Below are 23,864 nucleotides of genomic sequence, written 5' to 3'. Positions count from 1 at the left end.
GCTATAGACATACACACATGCCACAGAGATCAGCTCCCACTGAAACTGAAGTAAGTCATTTTCAAATGGGGAGCGCTTTGGCAGCTGGTTGTACAAGATGAGAAATTCGATTTCTGGCTCCCTGAGTTCCCTTCATTTAAAGACATTGCTGTCAACCTTCCACAGGTATAAATGCCACCCTCCCTCTCTCTTGTTCTTTAGCACGACTGAAGTCCTACAACTTTGGCTTAGGAAGTAAAGGAATCCTGTCCTGATCCCACATCAAGAGGGATCGGAATAGTCACCAGAGAGAGGTTGATTGGAGCTGCATCTGTCAGGCTTCTCCTTTATTCCATTCACAGATATGTCGGGATGGGCTAGAGTAGACTCTGGCAGAATCAAGTCTAGAGATCTAGGTAAAGCAAATGGAGACAGCCTATGGATATAGAATAGAGGATGTTCTGAGACCAAGGTGCCATCTGGCAGAAAAGACAAGGCAAGAAATGGAGTGTGGCTATGGAGCGGAAGATCTAGATTCAAATCCTGGCCTTTTGCCTTGGTAGTTGTGGAAACTTGAGCCAGTAAGTTGCCTGCTTTGTGTTTCCGTTTCCTCATTGTCAGTGAAAGGTTAATAATGCTTACCCTGAAGTCTTGTTCTGAGGATTGGAAGGGAGATCACCTAGTACACAGTCATTATGGTTTGGGGTGGGCTGGGGGGGACAGCCAGGTGAAGGAACTACCATAGGAAAGCTTTCTTCAGTGGAATTCTGCTGGTGGGACAGGAAAGCCAGAGGAAAAAAAGAAAAGAAAGGCCATGTTTTTCCCAAAATTAAGGGTGGGCAAACTTACATTTGGTGTGTAGGAAACTCCAACGAAGTGCCCAGAAGAGTGGAAAAATATGCCCAAAGATTGTCAGAGCAGCAGATACTAAAATATGATTGGAGGTTCTGAGAACTCTGGCTAGATCGCTTTTAAATAATTTGCAGGCTGTTAAATTATTTGTAAATGCCTGAGAAAACAAAAGTGTTTTGGTGCCTGAGTTCATGCACATTTGGCAAACGCTGCCCAGCTTTCTGAAGGAGGGAAGGATGCACGCAGGGAGGGCTAAGAAGAAGAGTACAGTCCTCCAGCCGTGTGGCCCCCCAGGCAACACAAGACAATGTAACCATGAGGAGGAAGGAGAAACAGGGAATAGAGGCACATCTATTCAAGCTGAGGAATCTATCTTGGTTAGGAACCTCAGAGAACTTGGGAGACAATGAGTCACCACATCGTATTTAATATGCACGGGAAACTTGGAACAAAATCAATCCAGCAGTGAAAACTGGCCGGTTACCTGGAGAATCATGAAGCGAGAAATGCTTCTTATTCAAAAAGCAGCTGATGTTATCCTCCAAAAGCCAGGTACAGGCAAAAAGAGGCAATTAAATTCTTCTCTGCCCTCTGGAGGCTCCTGTGAACTCTTTGGCTAACTTATTCCTGTAATTTGCTGAAACCACTGCTAACATAGTTCATTTATAACTGACCATGGACAGCTCCAACAGTGGGCATGGCTTAATACTCAGACACACAGGAATACAAACACACACCAGTTTACACACACGCGTGCAACCTACACACACTGTAGGTTTGCTAGAAATATGCTTTGGAAAGATGGGGCAGGGATTCGGAACATACAGAAAGGAGACAGAACAAAGGGCTCTCTTCCAATTTCTTACACCATATCCCTTTTTCCCCATTTAAGTGAATGTCCTATCTCTACCTTAATGTGGCTTAAGGAAGTGGCTTAGGGAGGCGTAGAAGTGTCTAGAGGATCTTCTTCCTTGAATTATTGCTAACCACAGGGCTGGTGACTGCCCTACTCCCACCAGTAAAGAAGTACTTCTGAAGAGTGATAAATTCACGCAGCATCCACCACCACTGCCTCTGCTCCTAAGCATTAGTACTGATCATGTCCTGGGACACAAGTTCACATAGACTGGATCTAACACTACCTTGATTACGCAAACAACTCACGACTTTTATCCTTGGCAATCTTGGCAAGTCCTGGCACCTTGAAAGGAGCCATGGCCAATCTCAGAACATCATTCACTGACTGTCACTTGGGTACCAAGGGCCTGGGACAGAAATACTTCGAACAACATCAATAGCAAAGATGTCTCGTCTTAGAAAGAGTAATGATATTTAACAAAAACAATGATTTAAAGGCAAAACATTTATAATGGCCTATGATGCCCTACAAGACCTGGCCCCTTCACCCGTGCGAATACAACACCTCACAGAATCTGCCCTGTACACAGTCCTCCTGCTGTACTTTGAATACACCCAGTGCATTTGGCCCAGCTGTTTCCTCTTCCTGAAGCTCTCTTCCCCCAGATATCCAATAGCTAAACCCCTTCGCCTCCGCTCAAATTTACCTGAAACCTTTGCTCAAATTTCACCTTCTCAGTGAGACCCACTCTGACTGCTTTATTTGCTGCAAACTGCCTGGGACCTGCTGGCACTCAGACCTCCCTTATCCTACTCTGCATGTGCCCTTTCCTATAGTTCCCATCACCTTCTAACATACTATTATACTTGGCCTCATTTATTATGTTTATTGCTTGTCTCTTTGGCTAGAATACAAGTAAACTTTACTGGGGCAGAAAGCTTTTTGGTTTTGGGGTTTTTTTTTGTTTTGGCCATGCCAGACAGCTTACGGGATCTTACTTCCCTGACCAGGAATTGAACCAGGGCCCTGGCAGTGAAAGTGCTGAGTCCTAACCACTGGATCTCCAGGGAATTCCCGGGAATCTTTGTTTTATTTACTGATGTACCCAAGTGCCTAGATATCCCCTGGCACATAGTAGGTGCTCAAAAAATATTAGTTGAATAAATGAAAGTACCTAACTTTATGCCAGGTGTAGTTCAAAGAGCATGGCATTTATTTAAATCTCACCAAAACTTGTACTGTTATTATTCTGAGTTTACAGATGAGGGGGCTGAGGCACAGAGAGGTTAATAACTGGCCAAAGGCTACCCTATGACTAAGTAATGGAACCAGAATTCAAAGCCATTCAATGTGACCCAGAGCCCACGCTGAATTGTCTGTTAGGAAGCCCACACAGGAGACAATGCCTAAAAGGAAAAGTTCTGTCCAGAAGGAGAGCTTATATTTTCCTGTTTGCTCTATAACAGAATGATCTTAAACACTCACAGAGATTCTGTTACTGCAATGGGATTTTAATGATGCTTTCAGAGCCTTGTAGCTAGGATGAAGATTGAATATGGTAATAACTGTAAATAGCAGTTCCATTTACTAAGCATATTAGTGTGTCTCTAGATTCAACAGGTATTAAAATAGCTAATATGGTTACTGAAGAAATTGTTGACCTCAAAGTGTTCATTTGAAGCGGCAAACCAATTATCTCAACCAAAAGTTACCTGCAGTTGCCCTGGTTGCTTTTTAACATGCTGATGACTTAAAATGCGAACCATCCATTTATTAATCTCAGCTTGTTAAACTTGAAAAATCTGTGCCATATTATTTTTAATTGCATCAATTAAAATAAGAGTCACATACATAGCATGAATGTCATTGTGTGCCTGTAATTAATCAGAAGCTATGAAAAAAAGGCCACTAAGATATTAACATTATAAAGCGCATCAGCGAATAAGGGAATATTCTGGATTTTTAAGCCTCATACTGTAAAATAATAAATATCCTCATGGAAGTGATCACCTAACAATTTATATCATGTTTAAGGAGATGAAAACTCAAATTAACTGTTGCTTATTTTTTCAAATGATACTACAAAATATTTCATTTTCCATTTCTTTACATAGTTTATACTCTGAGCTGCATGTTACTGCCCCCTATACCAATACAATACCAATACTATGATGTAGGAATCCAATGAATTAAACAGGGTGTATATTTTTGCGTCTGGCTTCTTAAACTCAACATTATATTTGCAAGATTCATCTATGCTATAGTTAGTGACAATGTATCCGTTCACTTTGTTGTGTAGTATTCCATTTTTTTTAATATACCACTGTCTATTTATCCGTCTTATGGTTGGTGAACAGTTGTTTCCAACTTGGAGCATAATGAATATACATCTATAGGTGTTTTTGTACATGTTATTTGGCATATATTTATATGCATTTCCACTGTATATATACTCAGGATAGGAATTGCTAGGTCACAGCTTTACATATGAGCTGTCCCCAGAAGCAGTCCCAGAGACAAGATTTGAGTGCCATTAGTCTAGGCAGTAATCCCAGGAAGCACTCATAGTGGAAGTGGAGACACAGGAAATGAAAGAAAGCCTTAAAGGGTGGGTATCAAACAAGTTACCCCTGGGAGCAACTAGAGCTTAATAAAAAATATCTGAGTTATCCCAACTGAGGGGTGAGGAATCTAGGATATTTATCTACTAAATCTCTATCATTGGTTGAGAGATGTGTTCGTGGCATCAATTTCCTGGCATTTCTAGCTTGCCCTGCCTGCAAGGTGAGTGTGCTCACAACCTATACAAAGCTCCCAGGTGGAAAGTCAGAGGTGAGGGTATTATGTGGCCTTTTGCGTATGGAACCCATGCTGAAAAGATGTGGGCCAACAACATTTACTATGAGAGCTGAGCTCAAAAAAGAAAGTAAAATCTCTATGTGGCAAAATGGAGAGAGAAATTAAAGTCAAAGCTTTAATTTTTAGTTTGATGCTGTCCCGCTTGTTTATTTTTAATTGACCATAGATGCTTGGGTTTGTTTCTGGGCTCTTAATTCTGTTTCATTGGTCTACATGTCTGTTTTTATGCTAGTACCATACTGTTTTGATGACTTCAGCTTTATAGTATAGCTTGAGACCAAGGAGTGTGATGCCTCCTGCTTTGCTCTTCTTTCTCAGGATTTCTCTGGCTATTCCAGGACTTTTGTGATTCCATATAAATTTTGGGAGTGTGTTTTCTACTTCTGTAAAAAAAAAATGCCATTGGAATCTTGATAGGGATTGTATGGAATATATAGCTGGGTTTTGGTAGTATTGCTATTTTAACAGCAGTAATTCTTCCAACCCATGAACACGGGATACCTTTCCATTTATTTGTGTCTTCTTTGATTTCTTTCATCAGTGTCTTACAGTTTCCAGAGTAGAGATCTTTCACCTCCTTGGTTAAATTTATTCCTATGTATTTTATTTTTTTGATACTATTGTAAGTGAAATTGATTGATTTATTTATTTTTCAGAAAATTTATTATTAGTGTATAAAAATGCTACTGATTTTTATGTGTTAATTTTGTATCCTGCAACTTTACTAAATTCATGGATTAGGTCTAACAGCTTTTTTGGTTGAATCTTGAGGATTTTCTATATATAAAATCATGTCGTCTGCAAGGAGGGATAATTTTACTTCATTCCTTCCTATTCTGATACTGTTTATACCTTTTTCTTGCCCAATTGCTCTGACTAGGACTTCTAGTAAAATATTGAACAAAAGTGGTGAGAGTGAGCACCCTTGTCTTGTTTCTGACCTTAGAGGAAATGCTCTCAACCTTTCACCATTGAGTATGTTAGCTGTGGGCTTGTCATACATGGCCTTTATTATGTTGAGATATATTCTTGCTATGCCAAATTTGTTAAGAGGTTTTATCATGAATTGATGTTGAATTTTGTCAAATGCTTTTTCTGTGTCAGAAAAATGATGTATCACATTGATTTGCATATGTTGAACCATCCTTGCATCCCAGGGCTAAATACCACTTAACTGTAGTGAACGATCCTTTTAATGTGTTTCTGAATTTGGTTTGCTAGTATTTTATTGAGAATTTTTACATTTATATTCATCAGGGATATTGGCCTGTACTACCTGTTTTGAACGTTATCTCTGTCTTTGGTTTTCAGCAGTCTTATTGTGATGTGCTTAAGTGCAGTTTCCCTTATATTTATTTTATATTGACACTGCAAACTTAGATGATGTTATATACATCTGGGGAGGATTTTTGTTTGTTTGTTTGTTTTCAGTTTGTGGTAAACTGGGTGGGAGACAATCACCTTAATCCAATCAAAGGCAGAGTTAATTGAGGCTTTGTTTTACCCTTTATAAGGCCTGGTCTATTTCCAGTTTGGCTGTACTCATGGGTCACACTCCTTCAGGGTCAGTTGATGGGTGTTTTCCAGGGCTTCTCTCTCCTAGCTAGCCTTGAACACCAATTTTAATCTTCTTAGACTTGTAAAACTGCTGAAAACTCTATTCATGTTCTCTGACCCTCAGCAGCTACTTTCTATTTATCTTTTCATTCTCTCCACCAATGCCACCTATGAATCAGCAAATTCCTGAAGGGGAAAACAATGCAGAATGTTGATTTCACCTTGAGTTTTTCTTGTCTCCATGATCTTGAACCCTAAACCCTGGTTGACTTGGTAAATTTCTGGTGACTTTCAAATAGATATTTTTTATTTTATTCAACTTTTCTACTTGTTTTTGGTGGAAGAATTGATCTACTGCAAGCTAGTTCCTTGTGGCCAGAAGAAAAATGTTAGTCGTATTTATACAGCAAACTTTGTTAACAGACATTTAAAACCAGCATTGTCATGCAGTTTCAATATAATAGCTGATGATCATAACACCAACCTTGTGCCATTCTGATGCTAATATGTCTTCTGAATCATCAAAAATTAAATGAAAATTAGAATAACTTTAGTGTTTAAGATATTTAATGAGCTTTAATTCATTCAACAGGTAATCTGTGAACATTGTATATGAGAATTTCCTTCAAAATATTCCTGTCAATTTGAGTAAGTCTAAAGCTGCTTCTTAAATGTCTTCGTCTTTCTCTCTGCACTCCAGAACTTTTATGCAGAAGAGGGACACCTTCCATCTGGCTAAACAAGAACTGATGGCAGAAATTTAATTTTTATGCAAAAATATCATCTTTGCTAACAAGATTCTTGGAATCTAAAGTGTATGACTCACCCAGTCTTGAACTGTTTGCTTTAGAGCTCCTGTCTACAACCCAGCTGAGACAGCTGATATTCAGGAAGAATTATCTAAGGACACCATGCCAATCATTTATTTCTAGCTGCATGGTAGAGTTACATCATATATGTATGTGTGTGTATAAAATTAACTGGGTCTCTACTCCAAACTAAATTTGAACATCTGGGAATTTTTCAGAAGTACCTGTGGTGATTCTAACGGGCAGCCAGCTATTTCAAAATACTTCTAAATGACTAGAAAACTATATATCTAAATTCTATTATTTTAGCTCCTAGGAGAAATATATTAACACAACTATAATTTATATGTTCGGCTGCCGCCTTTCCTTGAAGGGAAAAGTAGGACTACAAGTGTGACCAACAGTTTTATATCATCTGTGAAACCATTTTTGACAATATTGTCCATCATGTGGTTCAATATTGGTTATCCAAAGGACAGTTTGAATTCACCAGGAGTCACTCACAGGGCTTCAACTACAACTGCATATTGATGACTTTCAAATGCATATCCTGGGCCCAGATTTCTCTCCTGAGCCTATGGTACAGCTTTACCTGGTTGCATCTCTGTCACCTCGAGTACAACAGTGCAAACTGAACCCATTGTTAATACTCCTCCTCTCCTGGATCTGATGCTCCTTCTGATTCAATGAATGGAATCTCCAATTACCCAAGACAGAAACCTGGGACTCGACCTCCACACCTTCCACATTCTCACCCCCCACCAATTGGGTCTCTAAGTTTTGCTTCTTTGCTATCTCTCACATCCACCATTTTCTCTACCAGCTTCTATCTCTTGAGTTCAGGCTCATCATTTCTCATCTGGGTTTTTGCAAAAAACCTATAACTGGATTTTAGTGGCTTCACTCTCTTTAATCCATTTTCACACTATTTGCAAAATCAACTTTCTAAAGCAAAAGCCTGATTATTCCCTCCCTTGTGACCTTTCGATGGCTCTTCCAGTGCCATTAGGGTAAGATCTAAACATTTTGGATTACATTAAAAGCTCTTTGCTATCTACCTACCTCTTCATCTTACCCTTTGATTCTGCCATATTCTAGAATAAATTACAGTCTCATATGCAAGCCTTCTCACCTGGGCCTTTCTGCTTGAAATGTTCTTCCTTCTCTTTTTGCCTAGAAAATCCAACTGGTCATCGTAATTCAACTTAGGAATGACTTCTTCCTGAAAACTTTCCTGAGTCCTCCAGGATGGCCTATGACCTCCTGTTCCATGTACCCTAAACACCAGCGCTTGCCTTATCGCGCTATATTAATATTGTCTGTTCACGTAGCTATCTTTTCCTTAATCTATAAATTCCTTAAAAGCAAGAAACTTGGTCCTATTTTTTATAATCCCACAGCCTCACAACATAATAGGCCTGGTGCAGCCTCACAGATAACGTGTTTGGATGAATGAAAATTTTAATGTGCTTTTTGGACTTTTGTCAGTTAAATAAAGAGGGCTCCCCCTCAAAGAAAAATCATGACTTCTTTTTTACTTCATTGCCAGAAAGGTTAGAATTAAGGTTTGTCTTAATTGGAGAACTTAGCCTTGGACCAAGGTTTCTACCACACATCCCATTCCTACCCTCCACCTTTTCTATCCCCTTACCCCTGTTCTTGAACCCCGGTGTAACTCACTTGGAGCCTGCTGGTTTATGTATTACCTTGTGGCCATTGGAAGTAGCATAGAATGTGCTTTGCAATCAAATAGACCTTGGGTTCAAGTTCTGGACTACTATTTACTAGCTGTGCAACATCAGATAATTTATTAAACATCTCTAAGCCTCAGTTTCCTTATTTGCAAAGTGGGGATAACAATAGTACCTGCTTTACTGGTGGATAGGGATGATGATACTATGATTAAATAAGACAATGCACAGTACTTAATCTCATAATAAAAGTTCAGTAAATTATTATTGTTGTTTATTATTATTATATTTATTATTGTTGTTATTATTATTATTGTTATTATTATTGTTATTAACACTACTAGCACTATTAACAAGAGAGAAGCTACTATGGGAGGCAAGTTAACCTTTACTGTTTGATCCTGAAGATAGCAAAATGCCTGGCCCATTGGCAAGTGCTCACTAAGTAGTTATTATTGTTAATTCTTAAGGGCTCTAGATAGTTGAGTTTTTGTTGTATTCTTATAACACCATAGTGTTTTTTAGTTTTTGTTTTCTTGTCTCACGTTGTAGGTTATCTTGCCTTATTATTACAAGCTTCCCAGTGTTTACATATGCTGGTTTTCCAGTATCACGATCATCATTATACACAATCATGGTCATCATTATCATCCTATCACCATCACCACCGTTGGCATATGGGCATATACAGGGCCCTGTGCTTCCCTTTCTCCAGGACTTTTCTTTTTCTTATTCCCAACCTAACAGACTCTGCCACCTTCTTGGCTTAAGCCTTACAGGGAGGCTTGGGGGTTAGAGGATATAAACCTAGTGTTCCAGCCAGAACAGTGCAAAAAATGAAACGTGATCTCAAATGGGAGAAGGGAAGATCATGGAGAGAAGCTGACCAGAAATGGCACAAGGAAGGCCAGGAGGGTCAGTGAGCCTGGGCTTGGGAGTATGGGTACCTGGAAGTTGAAACTGAACATAGGCTAAAAGCAATAAGCAGAATGACTCAAGGAAAGAGAGAGACTGGAAGCCGATTGGTCCATTCTACCTGGTTTCCTTGGTCCCTGTAAAATGCTTCAACTTTCAAAGCCAATTGAAAGACTGATTGGCTTGAAAAGACACTTCAGCAATTACTTTAACCAAGGCCAAAATTTTTTATTCCACAGATAAAGGATTTAGTATGCAGAACTATGTGACCACTGGTGTGAATGAGATGGTCAAGATGTAAATAATTTGATATCTGTCCCTGTTTGGATAGAAGGAGGGTCTCTACAGTAGGAAGATTGAAGACCCCAATTCTTGGAGGAGGTAATATGCTTAGACGAAATATCAGTGAGGAAGAAAAGGGAATAAAAGAGGCAGAAACTGAATGTTAAACTTTTATTTATTTAACGAACAGAATTTGTCAGCAGTCACAACATAGATTCTTAAGTTAGCTACAAGCACTGTCCCTGACAGATCACAAAAACTCAAGGGTCAGGATAACACGTCTTAGAGCAGCCAGGATGGGGTTTATGCAATTGGAATGGGGAAGCGCCAGAAGGTGGTGATGGGGAGGCAGGAGGTGAAGCTCAGTGGAAATTAAGTAGAGGCACAGAGAGAAGTTAAGTCCAGAATCCCTGTGGCCTCAAAAGAAGTGAAGGGAAAAGAGTAACCTAATTTTTTTTTTACCTTCCAGCCCTCAGGTGCAGTTTGTTGCTTGAATGGGCTCCCAAAGTATGATCCAATAATTCCTAAGATTGTGATCATAAAGGGAAATGTTTTATGTAAAAGGGAAAAGGTAGTTAGAGCTTAAACATTTTTACTTTTTTTATCTCTATGAACTTGACTTTTATCATTTAGATCTAATAGGCTTAAATCTGTAGACGACTTTTGTTTTTTCTGACTTCAAACACAGTGACTATATATCCTTCCACAATACCTTCTACATCACCAATTATTGATGTGAGGCTGATTTTTTAAAAATAATGAATAATAACCAGGAAAATGAGCTAAGCTTGTTTTTGCCATAACATTACTGCAGTACATTTTAACATATTAAACATGAGGCACAACCTGATTATTTAGTATTTGCCAGAAGCACCACAAAGCATTTATGGTCTTATTTTTCAGATCTCTCTTTTTTTCATTCTACTGAGGTTTCCTTTAAGATTTTGAATGAATTCAGAAATACATACATAAAATACATACAAAAATACATAAAATTTTTTAAATGATTCATAATTTTTGTTAGGACATGATTTGCACATATTCTTAACTATATATTTTATTTTGCTGGAGGAAAATACACTGAGTTTGCATTTACCTGTCTTTATTATACAGAGGTTAGACTTGATTATTACTAATGTTGCTTAATGTTTTAAAAGTGTATGACTTTATATGAAATTAAAAGAAAAATTCTTGGATAAATGTAAGTCCTCTCTCAAGGAAATATAATTTTTAATCAAAATAGTATGATGACTTCCTTGTATATAGCCATTTACAATGTTCACAATTCTAGAGGGAAAAAATGATAGTAACTATCACAGAAAAATATTCAAATGGATAATAAATGTACGATGCCCTTTGAAAAAGATTCCTACAAATGACGAGTAGATCATAAACAAAAATCACTGAGCAGTATAAAGAGATACATAAAGGAAAACACAAGCTAACTTAATGATGATATTTCCAATGATTCTATATCAGAACTTTGAACATAACTCAGTTTTATCATGTACTTTGCAGGGTGCTCAATACTATGAATATGACAAAAAGTATAAGTTATGTTCTCCTTCCTCATAGTACTTACAATATTAGAGAAACAAGGCTAACACATAAGAAATAATTAGGGGAAAATGTAACAATGAATTCTTGTCCTGTTTGGTCTAGTGCTTTACGTAAGACAATGGTTTTCAGAGAAAGGTTAAAAGAAAATAAAACATAAAAATTATAATTCTCTCATAAGACAATTAGGAAACCCTGAGAACCCTTAGAGTAAACTTCAAGACCTGTGTGACAGAGGCATACCTGCCAGGCTGTTGTCTAAGTCAATTCTACAACTCACCTCCATCCCCTTATCAAAGTTTGAATGACAAGTTAAAATAAAAGAACAACAATATTTAAAATTTTTAAATTTACTTGGAAATTGCTAATGGAGCTAATGTCAATTAACAGAGAGGTTCTATCCATGAGGTTAGGCTCAGCTCCATGTAATAGAGACTGAAAATATTAATGGTTTTGATGCCAAAAACTCGGTCTCTGTGTCCCAGTGCTGAATTGAATCATGGAGACAGAGTTTTGGGTGAAGTCGAAAAGAATAGCTTTATTGCTTTGCCAGGCAAAGGGGGTTATGGCAGGCTCATGACTCAAAAACTGTGTGTCCCAACCCGGAGGGTTTTGGTGAGGAGTTTTATAGCAATGGTTCAAGGTTGGGATTGCTGAAAAGGATCTGGGTGTGTGCAGGACCTGCATGCCTTTAATCTGGTCTCAGGTGGTCTCCTGATGAGTTTCTTGAGGTTATCAAACTGTGACTTTCTCTTTGGAATATCTTCCTTTTGGTGTGGGTTTTAGTTCTGCAGAAGAGCTGACAGATATTTTTATGTGTATCCCTTGAGATGGAACCAGGACCCTGTATTCCCTCTCTTCCCTGATCAGCAACTCTTTGAATCTGCCCTTTGGAACTCAGGGAAGGTCATGGACGCTGGAGTCTATTCCCTACAAACAAGAAAGGCTTTCATGCCCAGGAGACCCACAGGGACCTGCTCGGTTTCAGTTTTAACAGAATAGAACTTTTTACTCTAAACTTCTAATAGAAGTTCAAAAGTTTTGAGAGCATATGAGTCTGCTCCATAAAATTTTTGGGAACCCATGCTGTCTCCAGTTTTGAAGTCCATCATCACCATGGGGACCCTATGATCTAAGCAATCACAAGTCTAGCCCAGTTTCAAGGTGCTTATGAAAGAAATTCCCACCCACATCTTGGTGGGGTGACAAAGAATTTACAGCCATCTTTAAACTACCACAAATATAAAGAAGGCAAAATACTGGAATAAGTTGAGTCTTGCAGATATTGTTCATGACAACCAAAAAGACTTTTTTTTAAGTTGTACTTGGAGCAAGAAGACAAAGTAACACATTGTTTCATTGATTTGGATGAATGGCATGAAATAAGTGGATGAATGATAGAAGGAAAGTAAAATGTCTCAATTCCTATTTTGCTTCTGTTCTCTCTGTCAGGAAGAAATGCCAGTCTAGTGGGAAAGGGCAAAATTAACATTGATAAGAAGGAATTGCTGTCCAAGATAAGCAAATAGACACAAAAAGAAGAATTTAACTGCTCTGAATAATATTTTCCCCTGCCTTGAATGACTCAGCGTTGTAAACAATCAACATTTATTGAGCATATACTATGTGTCTTGTACATTCATAGACACTGGGGATTTATTTCGAGTGCAATGTGATTTATGGTAGGACAAGATGGGGGAAAAAAGTAATGAAATCCTAAATTATATTTACATGTGACTGGAGTCTGGAATATGGAAAAAGACAATCCTACTCTGCTGAGATATGATAAGAACAGACATGTAGCATTGTATCCAATGTTGAGGCTTTACTTAAGTTGATTGCTAATAGCCTGGAGGGAAACCTAAAGGAATGCCTAGAAAAAGAGGATAGTCTTGGGAAAGGGACACAGAAGGAAAGGATAATCTTTTAGCCTGGAAGCAAGAAAGATTTTAATAGCCCTGATAAATTGTCTACAAATCTTTAAAGGCTTTTCATGTGACTCTGACTCATAATAGGAGGAACTTTCTAATATTTAGACCTATTGGGTGAACAAATGTATTTATTTATTTAGAGATTTTATAGGTTTTATTCAGTCTCATGATTTTGAGTGTTCTGTAGGTTTTTCTCCAAAGAATGAATTTGATAAGGAGAGAAATAGAATTTAAAAAAAAAAAAGGAAATTGTAGAGATGAAAAACAAAGTACCTAAAGTTAAAAAAAAAAATACACTTGATAGAATAAAACTGTAGATTAGACACTGCCCAAGACAAGATCGGTGAAGCTAAAAACATAACTATAAAAGCACACAACATAAAGAACATGGAGAAAAAGAAATGAAAGAAAAAACATGACCTATAGGGCATTATCAAGTAGTCAAATATGCACATAATTGGTGTCACAAAAAGGAGGGGGGAGAGGAGAATATGGGGGTAGAAAAAATATTTGAAACAATAATGGCTAAAAATTTTCCAAATGTTTCAAAAACAATAAATGCAAACATCAAAAAGCCAATAAATCTTAAGCAGAAGAAATATAAAGAAAACCACACTAAGCACAACATAATCAAATTGCTAAACATCAGTGCTAAAGGGAACGTCTTAAATTCAGACAGAGAAAAAGGACACATTATGTACAGAGGAACAAAGTTGAGAAAGATAACAGACTTCTTGTCAGAAGCTAATTAAACTAGGAGATAAAGGAGCAACATCTTTGATGTGTTGAAGAAAAAAGCCTGTCAACTGAGAATTTTATGTCACAGAAAATATCTTTCAAAAGTGAAGGTAAAAATAAAAGAGTTTTTCAGAAAATTCTGAGATAATTCATTGGAACTAAATATGCATTACAAAAGGTGACAAAGGATGTTCTTTGGGCAGAAGGAAAATGATACAAGATGGACCTACACAGAGGAATGGTAAATATATGGGTAAATATAAGAGAATTTTTTTCATGTATGCATCTTTTTAATAGATTATTGATTGTTTAAAGTAAAAAGAATAATAATGTATGATAGAGTTTATAAGATATATACAAGTAAAATATATGACAACAAAATCATAAAGGATGGGAGGGGAAGCAAAAGTGTACTGTTATAAGGTTCTTACACTATATGTGAAGTGGTATTATATCATTTGAATATAGATTATGATAAGTTAAAGATGTATACTGTATACTATAAACCATAAAGCAATGACTAAAAAATTAAATAAAACAAAGAGGTATGGATAATAGGCATAAAGGAGATAAAATGAAATCATTAAAAAATGTTCACTTAATCTAAAAGAAGATAAGAAATTAAAACCATAAGAGACAAATAAAAAACAAATAGCATAGAACAGATATTATATGATTCCTCTCCTATGAAATATCTAAAAGTAGTCAAAAGCATAGAAACAGAATGTAGAAAGGTGGTTGCCAAGGGCTAGAAGGAAGAGGAGGGGGGAGTGAGAATTAGAGTTTAGTAGGTATAGAGTTCCAGGGATGTAAGATGAAAAAGTTCCAGAGACCAGTTGTACAGCAATGTGAATATACTTAAGACTACAGAACTGTACACTTTAAAATGGTTAAGATGGTAAATTTAATGTTGTGTTTTTTTAACCACAATAAAACAATTTTAAGAAACCAAGATGGTAAATTTAAACTGAACCATGGAAGAATTACATTAAATGTAAATGGCCTAAATATTTCAATTAAATAGCAGAGATTGTAACATTAGATAGAAAGTAAGACCCAATTACAGGTTGTCAACAAAAAATGTCAACAAACTATAAAGACTTAGAATCAATGTGAGAATATAGAAAAAGACATACCATGCAAACACCAATCAAAGGAAAGTAGGAGTGGTTATATTGATATCATACAAATTATATTTTTTAAAAAGGAATATAATGGAGATAAAGATACTTTCTAATGTGAAGGTTTCAATTCATCAGAGAACATAACATTTCTAACTGTGTATGCACCTAATAACAGGGTTTCAAAATACATGAGCCCAAATCTAATAGAATAGAAAAGAAAAATTTTTTAAATCTACAAATAAGATTGAACATTTTGGGATTTCCCTGGTTGCACAGTGGTTAAGAATCCACCTGCCAGTGCAGGGGACATGGGTTCAAGCCCTGGTCCAGGAAGATCTCACATGCCACAGATCAACTAAGCCTGTGTGCCACAACTACTGATCCTGCACTCTAAAGCCCGCAAGCCACAACTACTGAGCCCACATACCACAACTACTGAAGCCTGCATGCCTAGAGCCCATGTTCTGCAACAAGAGAATCCACTGCAATGAGAAGCCTGTGACCTCAACGAAGAGTAGACCCCACTCGCCTCAACTAGAGAAAGCCCACAAGTAGCAACAAAGACCCAACACAGCCAAAAATTAATTAATTATTTTTTTAAAAGACTGTAAATTTTAACACTCCTCTCTCAGTAAATGATAGGACAGATAGATTTAAAAAATTATTAAAGATATAGAAGACTTCTCCAATACTCTCAACCAACATCCTTATCATTTTTTTTTTTTCCTTTTGGAATCTTAAACCAACTTTGCATTCCTGGGATCAATCACACTTTCTCATGATATTTTGTCCTTTATTATACATTGCTGGATTTGACTTGCTAATAGTTTCTTAAGGATTTCTATTCTACCTGACAGCAGAAGTATACATATTCTTTTCAAGTATATATGGAATATTCACCATGATAGAACATATTCTTGGGGGTAAAACAAATCTCAATAAACTTCAAAGAATTGAAATCATAGTAGATCAGTAGGTGTGTTTTCTGACCACACAGGAATTAAACTAGATATCTATAATAGAGAATACCTTAAAAACACCTCCAAATATTTGGAAATTGAGTAACACACTTCTAAATAACCCTTAGGTCAAAGAAGAAATTACAAGGGAAATTAAGAAATACTTTTTAACTAAATGAAAAAAAACCACAACATCAAAATGCATGGGATGTAGCTAAAGCAGTGCTTAGAAAGAAATCCATAACTTTAGGACTTCCCTGGTGGTGCAGTGGTTGAGAATCCACGTGCCAATGCAGGGAACACATGTTCGAGCTCTGGTCCAGGAAGATCCCACATGCCATGGACCAGCTAAGCCCGTGTGCCGCAACTACTGAGCTTGCACTCTAGAGCCCGTGAGCCACAACTACTGAGCCCACATGCTACAACTACTGAAGCCCGCATGCCTAAAGCCCATGTTCTGCAATGAGAGAAGGCACCACAATGAGAATTCTGTGCACTGCAACAAAGAGTAACTACTGCTCGCCGCAACTAGAGAAAGCCTAAGTGCAGCAACGAAGACCCAATGCAGCCAAAAATAAATAAATAAACTTAAAAATAAAAAAGTGCAAAATTTCTTAAAAAGAAAAAAAGAAATGTATAACTTTGAACACTTACATGGAAAAGAAAAAAGACCAAAATGAATGAAACAAAATTTTACCTAAACTAGAATAAAAAGAGCAAATTAAACCCAGAGAAAACAGAAGAAAGGAAATAATGAAATAAGAGAAAATTATTTGAAATTGAAAAGTAATATAGAAAATCAGTGACACCAAAAATGGATCTTTGAAGAGATAAATAAAATTGCTAACTTTCTAGTCAGAATTATTAGCAGAGAGAGAGAGAGAGCTATGAGTTGCTTACACCAGGAATAAAACAGGGACCATCACTAAAAATTATACGGACATTAAAAGAATAGTAAGGAGGGCTTCCCTGGTGGCGCAGTGGTTGAGAGTCTGCCTGCCGATGCAGGGTACACAGGCTCATGCCCCGGTCCGGGAGGATCCCACATGCCGCGGAGCGGCTGGGCCCGTGAGCCATGGCCGCTGAGCCTGCGCGTCCGGAGCCTGTGCTCCGCAACGGGAGAGGCCACAACAGTGAGAGGCCCGCGTACCGCAAAAAAAAAAAAAAAAAAAAAAAAAAAGAATAGTAAGGAAACATAAAAAAATCTTATGTCCATAAATTCAAAATCTCTGATGAAATGGACAAATTCCTTGAAAGATACAAAGTTCATTTAAAAAAAAATAGAACTTTAATAGCTCTATATCTATTAAATAATTTGAATTCATAATTTAAAAGCTTTCTACAAAGAAAACTTTTGGCTCAGGTGGTTTCACTGTCAATTCTGTGAAAAGTAGACCAGTGGTTCTAAGATCCAGGGAAGATTGTAAGGGACATACTGCAAAGGAGCATGAGGGAAATTTGGAGATTATAAAAATGTCCAGTATCATGATCTTGGTGATGGATACATCTGCATTCAATTGTCAAAACTCATCAAATAGTGTACTTAAAATTGTAACTTTTATTATATGTTAATTATACATCAATACTACAATGACAACAAAAGAATGAAAGATCATTTATCATGGATGTTAAAGAAAAAATTCATGCACAGGGAAGAGTATTGAGCTAGGTCAGTTATTCTCCATCCTGGCTGCATTTTAGAGTCACCTAGGCATCCAGGCATTTGTAAAGTAAAATACCAAAGCCCAGAGCCTACCTCCAGAAGTTTGGAGAGCTCATCTGTTGATATTGGACTAACCTAGAAGAATTCAAATTGTCTTCTAATACTAAACACTGTAATTTTGGTGCCTTCAGTTATTTTTTTTTTTCTTAAGTTTAAATGGAGTTCATCTGGCAGATTTATTGTTCACAATCTCACCCAGCCACCTGGCTGCCTTGCCAAGTGTAAAATTTTCAAAACCATTAGGCAATATGCTGAATAGTTTAACAATTATAACTTTAAAATGTGGGTTATAGAAAAACAGAAATACTTTAGGCTATAGCTGAGATACAGTATCCCAAGAACATATGTGAGTTTCCCAGATGGCTTAATCCCAAGGGAACATATGTAGATGTATACTTATTATGAACCATCAGAAAGCCCTGAAAATTAATCAGTTCTTATAAAGAGAGAGAGAGAAAGAGAGACAGAGTAATGAGTTTTTATTATTCAATATATTCCCTTTAAATCTTATTTTCAATGCCTTAAAGATTGTTTGGAGACTGAAATTATTTTACAGAATGTCTTATTAGACTCACCATGTGACTGAGGAACTAAGTGTTTCTCCTGATATAAGTGGGAAATTAAGGGGAATGTTTTCTCTAAAGTTATGTCAAAAGGGCCTTAAATTTCAAAGTCAAGGAATATGTAAGCAGATAAATTAAAGATACTTCAGTGGGTTGGGTTTTCTTGATTTACCGTTTCAAATGTAAATATCTTCTCTTATCTTTTGCTTTTCCAAATACTCCTCAAATTCTTTTCATTTTATTCACTAATCACAGAGTTTCAGTCATAGAACCTGTATAACTGATTCTTTGGTATAATAGCCAGATGAGTTTTTGTTTTTCTAATTGATTCATTGTTTATATCTTATCTACTCAAATAGATTTTGTTTCTTATATTCCCATATCATTTATAATATATTTTTTGAACTCGGAAATACATTTTTTTTTTTACTTTTTAACATTTCTGAAACAAGGATATATCTTATAATCCATGCATTTATTTAATGTAATATTCTTAATATTTTCTAAGCAAAGTAATTGATGAACACCCTAGATTTAAAGAAAGATGGTGTTTTTCTTACTGGTTCCTGTATTCTCTGCAGAATATGTAAACTCCATCCTTATATCAAGTAAGTGATATACGCATGTTGTTCACTAACAAGACATTAGTAGGAATAATACATAGAACTAGTAGTAGTGAATATGGCCATCCCCACTATAGTAGGCAAGTTTTCTTCTTTCTTCCTTCATGTCCAACTCCCTCTTCTCACTTCATACCCAATGTCAAATATGTATATGACCAGGCTATGCCTGACTTTCCCATGGGATTGAACAACCTCAGATGATTGCCAGTCCAATTACCAACCCCAGATGATTATAAAAAAGGGTGTATAACTAAATTAACTTGCTGTACACTTGACACTAACACAACATTGTAAATTAACTATGCTTCAATTTAAAAAAATTTTTTAATTAAACATTTTTTAAAAAGAGGAGCAACTGAGAAGTTATTTTTTAACAAATTAAAATACTTCAAACCTACCCTAAATAATAAGCAAAAACAAATCTACAATCCATATTTCCCAAATTCCTGATATCCTTCTTCCTGCCATAATATGACATTAATGTATCCTGCCAGTGACCCAAGTGTGGGCTAATAGTATTGCTTTATAACTAGGAGGACTTTAATCAAACTGAATATGCAGTAAATGGATCTCATGTTTATGAAACCAGAGTGTTTACAAAATGACTTGTCATGCTCAGTGGAACAACTTGAGGACAGCAGATTCTTAGTCTCTCTAAATGTCTTTCTGTGATTTAATTAAAGTTTTGTATGCTAAAACTGTGGGAAACTTTATATGAGAAAGAACAAAATCATACTAGTGGTTGGGGAGGAAATGTTTTTCAATATTAGAAAAGAAATGAAGCTTATCTAATTGCCCATCATGTTGTCAGAGACACATTGCAAATATATACTTAAGGATTAGATGTTTCTTTCCTTCCTCTCAGGTCTTTTTACACTTCAGTTTTATTTAATATCCAAAGTGAACTCCACTGACGTCAATATGCTTCTCAGCACTAAAATCTACAATAACACTTCATAGATAGTCTCAGGGAAAAACAAATAGACTAACAGAGGAAGACCCAAGGCATCCCGAAGCCTCCACTGAAATGTACAATGATTCAAAGAATAAATACAAATTCGGTTCTTTTCCTTCAGTGTCTGTATTTTGCTTTTCAGACCAAGTCCTTTGGTGACATTTTTGAGCATTACTATGTGGATGCCTCATTGCTATTATTTGCGTTCATATTGGGCCAAAATGTCAAGACATAATTTAGGAAAAAAATTTAAAAAACAGAGTAGAGAACAAAGAGTGGGCAATAAATATCTGATTTGAAGATTTGAAGATGACCTCCAATCTGCCTTTTAAGTAATTAGGACTTATTTCTTCTCTTATCTAGCCTCTCATCTTAAGTTTCTTGCTTTGGCTGAGTTTAATAGGGAAGAGGACAAAGCGCTGTCTTCTGGGTACCCAATTATGTTACATTTTCAAGATGCTACTGTTTTCTTTTATCTGAAGTAAATATGAAAGCTAATTTAAGGAAATAAACACTTATGTAAATTTTAATTAGGAAATATTTCTGATTTAAATATTTCAGGAAACTTTTTTAAAAAGCAAGTCAAGGTGAGGTGAATGATGAAAGTTGATCCTGAACTATATACCTCATTGTTGGGAAAATAAATGCTTTATAGGGTTTTTCTACCTGGGCTGATCTTGGAAACAATTCACTTAAATATTAATGGATATTGAGGACAGGAAAGGATGGAAAAGAACAGAAGAGATTTCCAGGTGCCCTCTGGGCAAATGAAGATGACTCACTTGTCCTTTGATGAGAAGTCCAGCAGCTGTCAAGGAAAGGCTTGCTTTCAGAGACAGGGGATATAGCTGGTGGTAGAGATAAACTGATGGACAGGCAGAAGAAAGGTAGACAAGTCAGAAATGCAGTCCTCCATGGTACCATCATCACCGTCTCCATTGGAAGCTGGGGTTGAAACAACCACGTTCTCTGACAGAATCTCCCCTCCAGAATTAGATATGAGCAGACGGAGTGTTGGGGTCCCCTTTGGAGACAAGAACTTGAAACAGAAATTGAGAGATGAGGAAGCTGGCAAGTTCTGTCATGGATGGTGAAAGGGGAATGAAAGTTTCACATAGAGAAACTGACATCCTTGGTTGGGGAGTCCCCTGATTTAAAGCTGCTTCTTTTGACATTGTCTTGGCCAGGAAAGTTGTGAAAAAAAATCAAATAGTTTTGCCCACTTTTCTGAGAAGTATTTGGCGTTCTCAGAAGATTATTGTAATTTGGAGCGTTTATGCCTAATCGTAAAGCATTCCTAAGAATGAGGCTTGCCTCTCCTTTTCCTGCCTCTTATTTTCCATTTCCCTTTGACACAGCAGCCCTGAAAGAGAAAAGGAGTCCCCTAGATTTTCATCTCTACTCTCCCTTCTCCAAGTTCTCATGTTAGAGGATTTGTTGGTGGCTGGAAGGGATGAGGTGGTAGTGGCCAGATGGGGTGATGTGAGAGCTGTGGCCAGTTTACCTGGGGCTTGACACCTGCTGCTGAATTGAATGCAGGAAGAATTTCACAGTGTAAGCCGCTCTCCCCATGGGGTAAAACGGTTCATCCAGGGATGCTTCAGTGTAGAACCACTTGGGTCCAGCAGTTTCCCTAATTAGGTCTCTTTTCCCCGTGTTGGCCCAAAGTCGCAGATTCACATTCTCTTCCACTCAACTTGCTTAACTCCCAATACCTTTGTTTAAATGGTCTGGTATTTAGCTTTTAGCCAAAAACTGATTGAGAGAATGGTTTTGTAAGGAAAACAATGTGAGAGATCGTCGCCCTCTTCCCTAGGCACTCTAAGCTCTATCAGTGGATTAAGTTCAGTCCTGGGGAGGTTGTCCACTTGGACCTAATTCCTACACTCTTTCACCTAAATACCTTCTCCAAGAATCATTCTAATATAACACTTTGATCTTGTCTCTGTTTATGCCCTACCTATTTCCAAAAATCATATGTTTGTTCACAAAAAATGATAAATACAAAAAATTAACAAAATGGAAGTGAAAATAGAGAACCCATAGATTATGAGCAGCCTGGCAGATTATTAAAACCCTTAACCATCGCTGAGAAGGAATATCATACCTAGCTTTAAGTTTCCTGGCAGCAAAGGCAAAGGAGGAAATACTTGGAAGGAGGAAGCATACCAGTTATTCATAAGAGATAAAGCTTATCTTTCTATTGAACTGAAAGGAATTTTTTACCTGCACATTGCCTAGGAGGCAGGGCGTGGTTCAATGCATTCAATGCATAATGTTCTCCACCAAAACTTTACAGACAGTGAAGAAGATCATTTGTGTAGTAAGCTTTGGCAAAAGTACTACAGGGGGCACAGAGAAAAGGGAAGTTTGTTTTGCCAGGGGTTGAAGCAGAGGAACTTTCACCAAGGAGAATGCAATATTGACACTGAGTGTAATTTTACCAGGTAGAAACAAGAGAATGGGGATTTTCTGAAAGCAAAGGCATAGAGTTGATAACATTCTGAAAGTCATTCGTATATTTGGTGAAGCATCAAAAGCCTAGTAGTGTTGGAACACATAGGAAACATAAGGAGATAGGGCAGTATAGGACCAGGACGCACATCTTGCATCCCCTGCCTTTGGTGGATATTGTATGTTTGCATGAACCATGAAACAGTGATATCTATGGCTCTTCCAGCCAATAGATGATTCCTTTACTACTCCTAAGCCTTTGCTCACCTCAAAAGTCAGACCTGTAATGCTTCCCACATAGACCAGAAGATGTGGGTGACTTTCTGTATACGGGCTCAGTCTAGCTGGTGGGATGGAGGGGCTCTTTTGTTTGTACTCCGCAGTCTTTCAAACAAACTCCAGGTTTTCTTTGGTCTATCAAAAGGCCGATGAAGAGTGGGGAGGAAGGCGTCTGTTAATGAAATAAGGTTCCAGGTAGTCAAAGGGAGTCATTCCTCAGCAGAACATGGAGATTCCCAGGGACAGCCTGACTCAAGGTGTTGAAGGGGAAACAAATTGTCTCAACGTCATGTGCCTCTTAAGAGTTTGGGGGCCAAGACTAAGAAGTTGGGGAGCACTTGGTTTGAAAGTCAGACAAATGTGTTCCGTGTGGAGCCTAGTTAGGAGACCACGTTCAGTTAATGTCCCCTTGAGACTTACTAATAGGATGGAGACAGCTCTGTGTCAGATCACCTTCTATGGGAAAGGGAATACATTTAACAGAACTCCTGTGTGGTTTTGAGATTCGAGTTGCTTCTGGATTTGCACAGAAATTATTAAGCATTTGAAAGTCACATCTAGTAGACAAGACTGAAAAATATGTCAGCAGATAGAGTTGTTAAACCTCCAACATAGAGCTCCCTCTCCCCTTGCACCTAATTTCACAGAAGCAACGAATGATGTGAGCCTAGCCACAGAGAAGGGAAATTCAGCACTCCCACCAAAACATTCTTCGGTTATCCCAAGCTTTAATTCTATGTTCCTTTTGAGGGTTTTCATTTTCAATAGAAAAATCTGAACCTGGGATTGAAAATTCTGTAACAGCATACAATCACCATCTAAAAAGGCTGGGCATTGTGACTTGTAAATCATGGCTGTAACAACTTCTCCAGGGTAAAATTCCCACAAATCACTTATTGATGAATTCATTGCCTTGAATGCCTGTTACCATTATAAGATGTTACCAAGAGATATGCTAATTCCTCTCCAGAACATTACTGCTTTATGCTCATTGCTAATGGTGGGAGGGAAAGCTGTGTTCATTTTTAAGATAAAAATAATCCGAAAACTAGACATATAATAATCCTTGTCCTGTAAATTCCATTCTAAGAGCCACTTGTGCTCAGGATAATAGAGTTTGAAGATATATTCTAACCTGTCAAAGAGAGTTCCAAA

Source organism: Tursiops truncatus, chromosome 12, assembly GCF_011762595.2.
Source record: "Tursiops truncatus isolate mTurTru1 chromosome 12, mTurTru1.mat.Y, whole genome shotgun sequence".
In the NCBI taxonomy this organism is placed as follows: Eukaryota; Metazoa; Chordata; class Mammalia; order Artiodactyla; family Delphinidae; genus Tursiops; species Tursiops truncatus.
Note: the sequence above shows the minus strand (reverse complement) of the source record.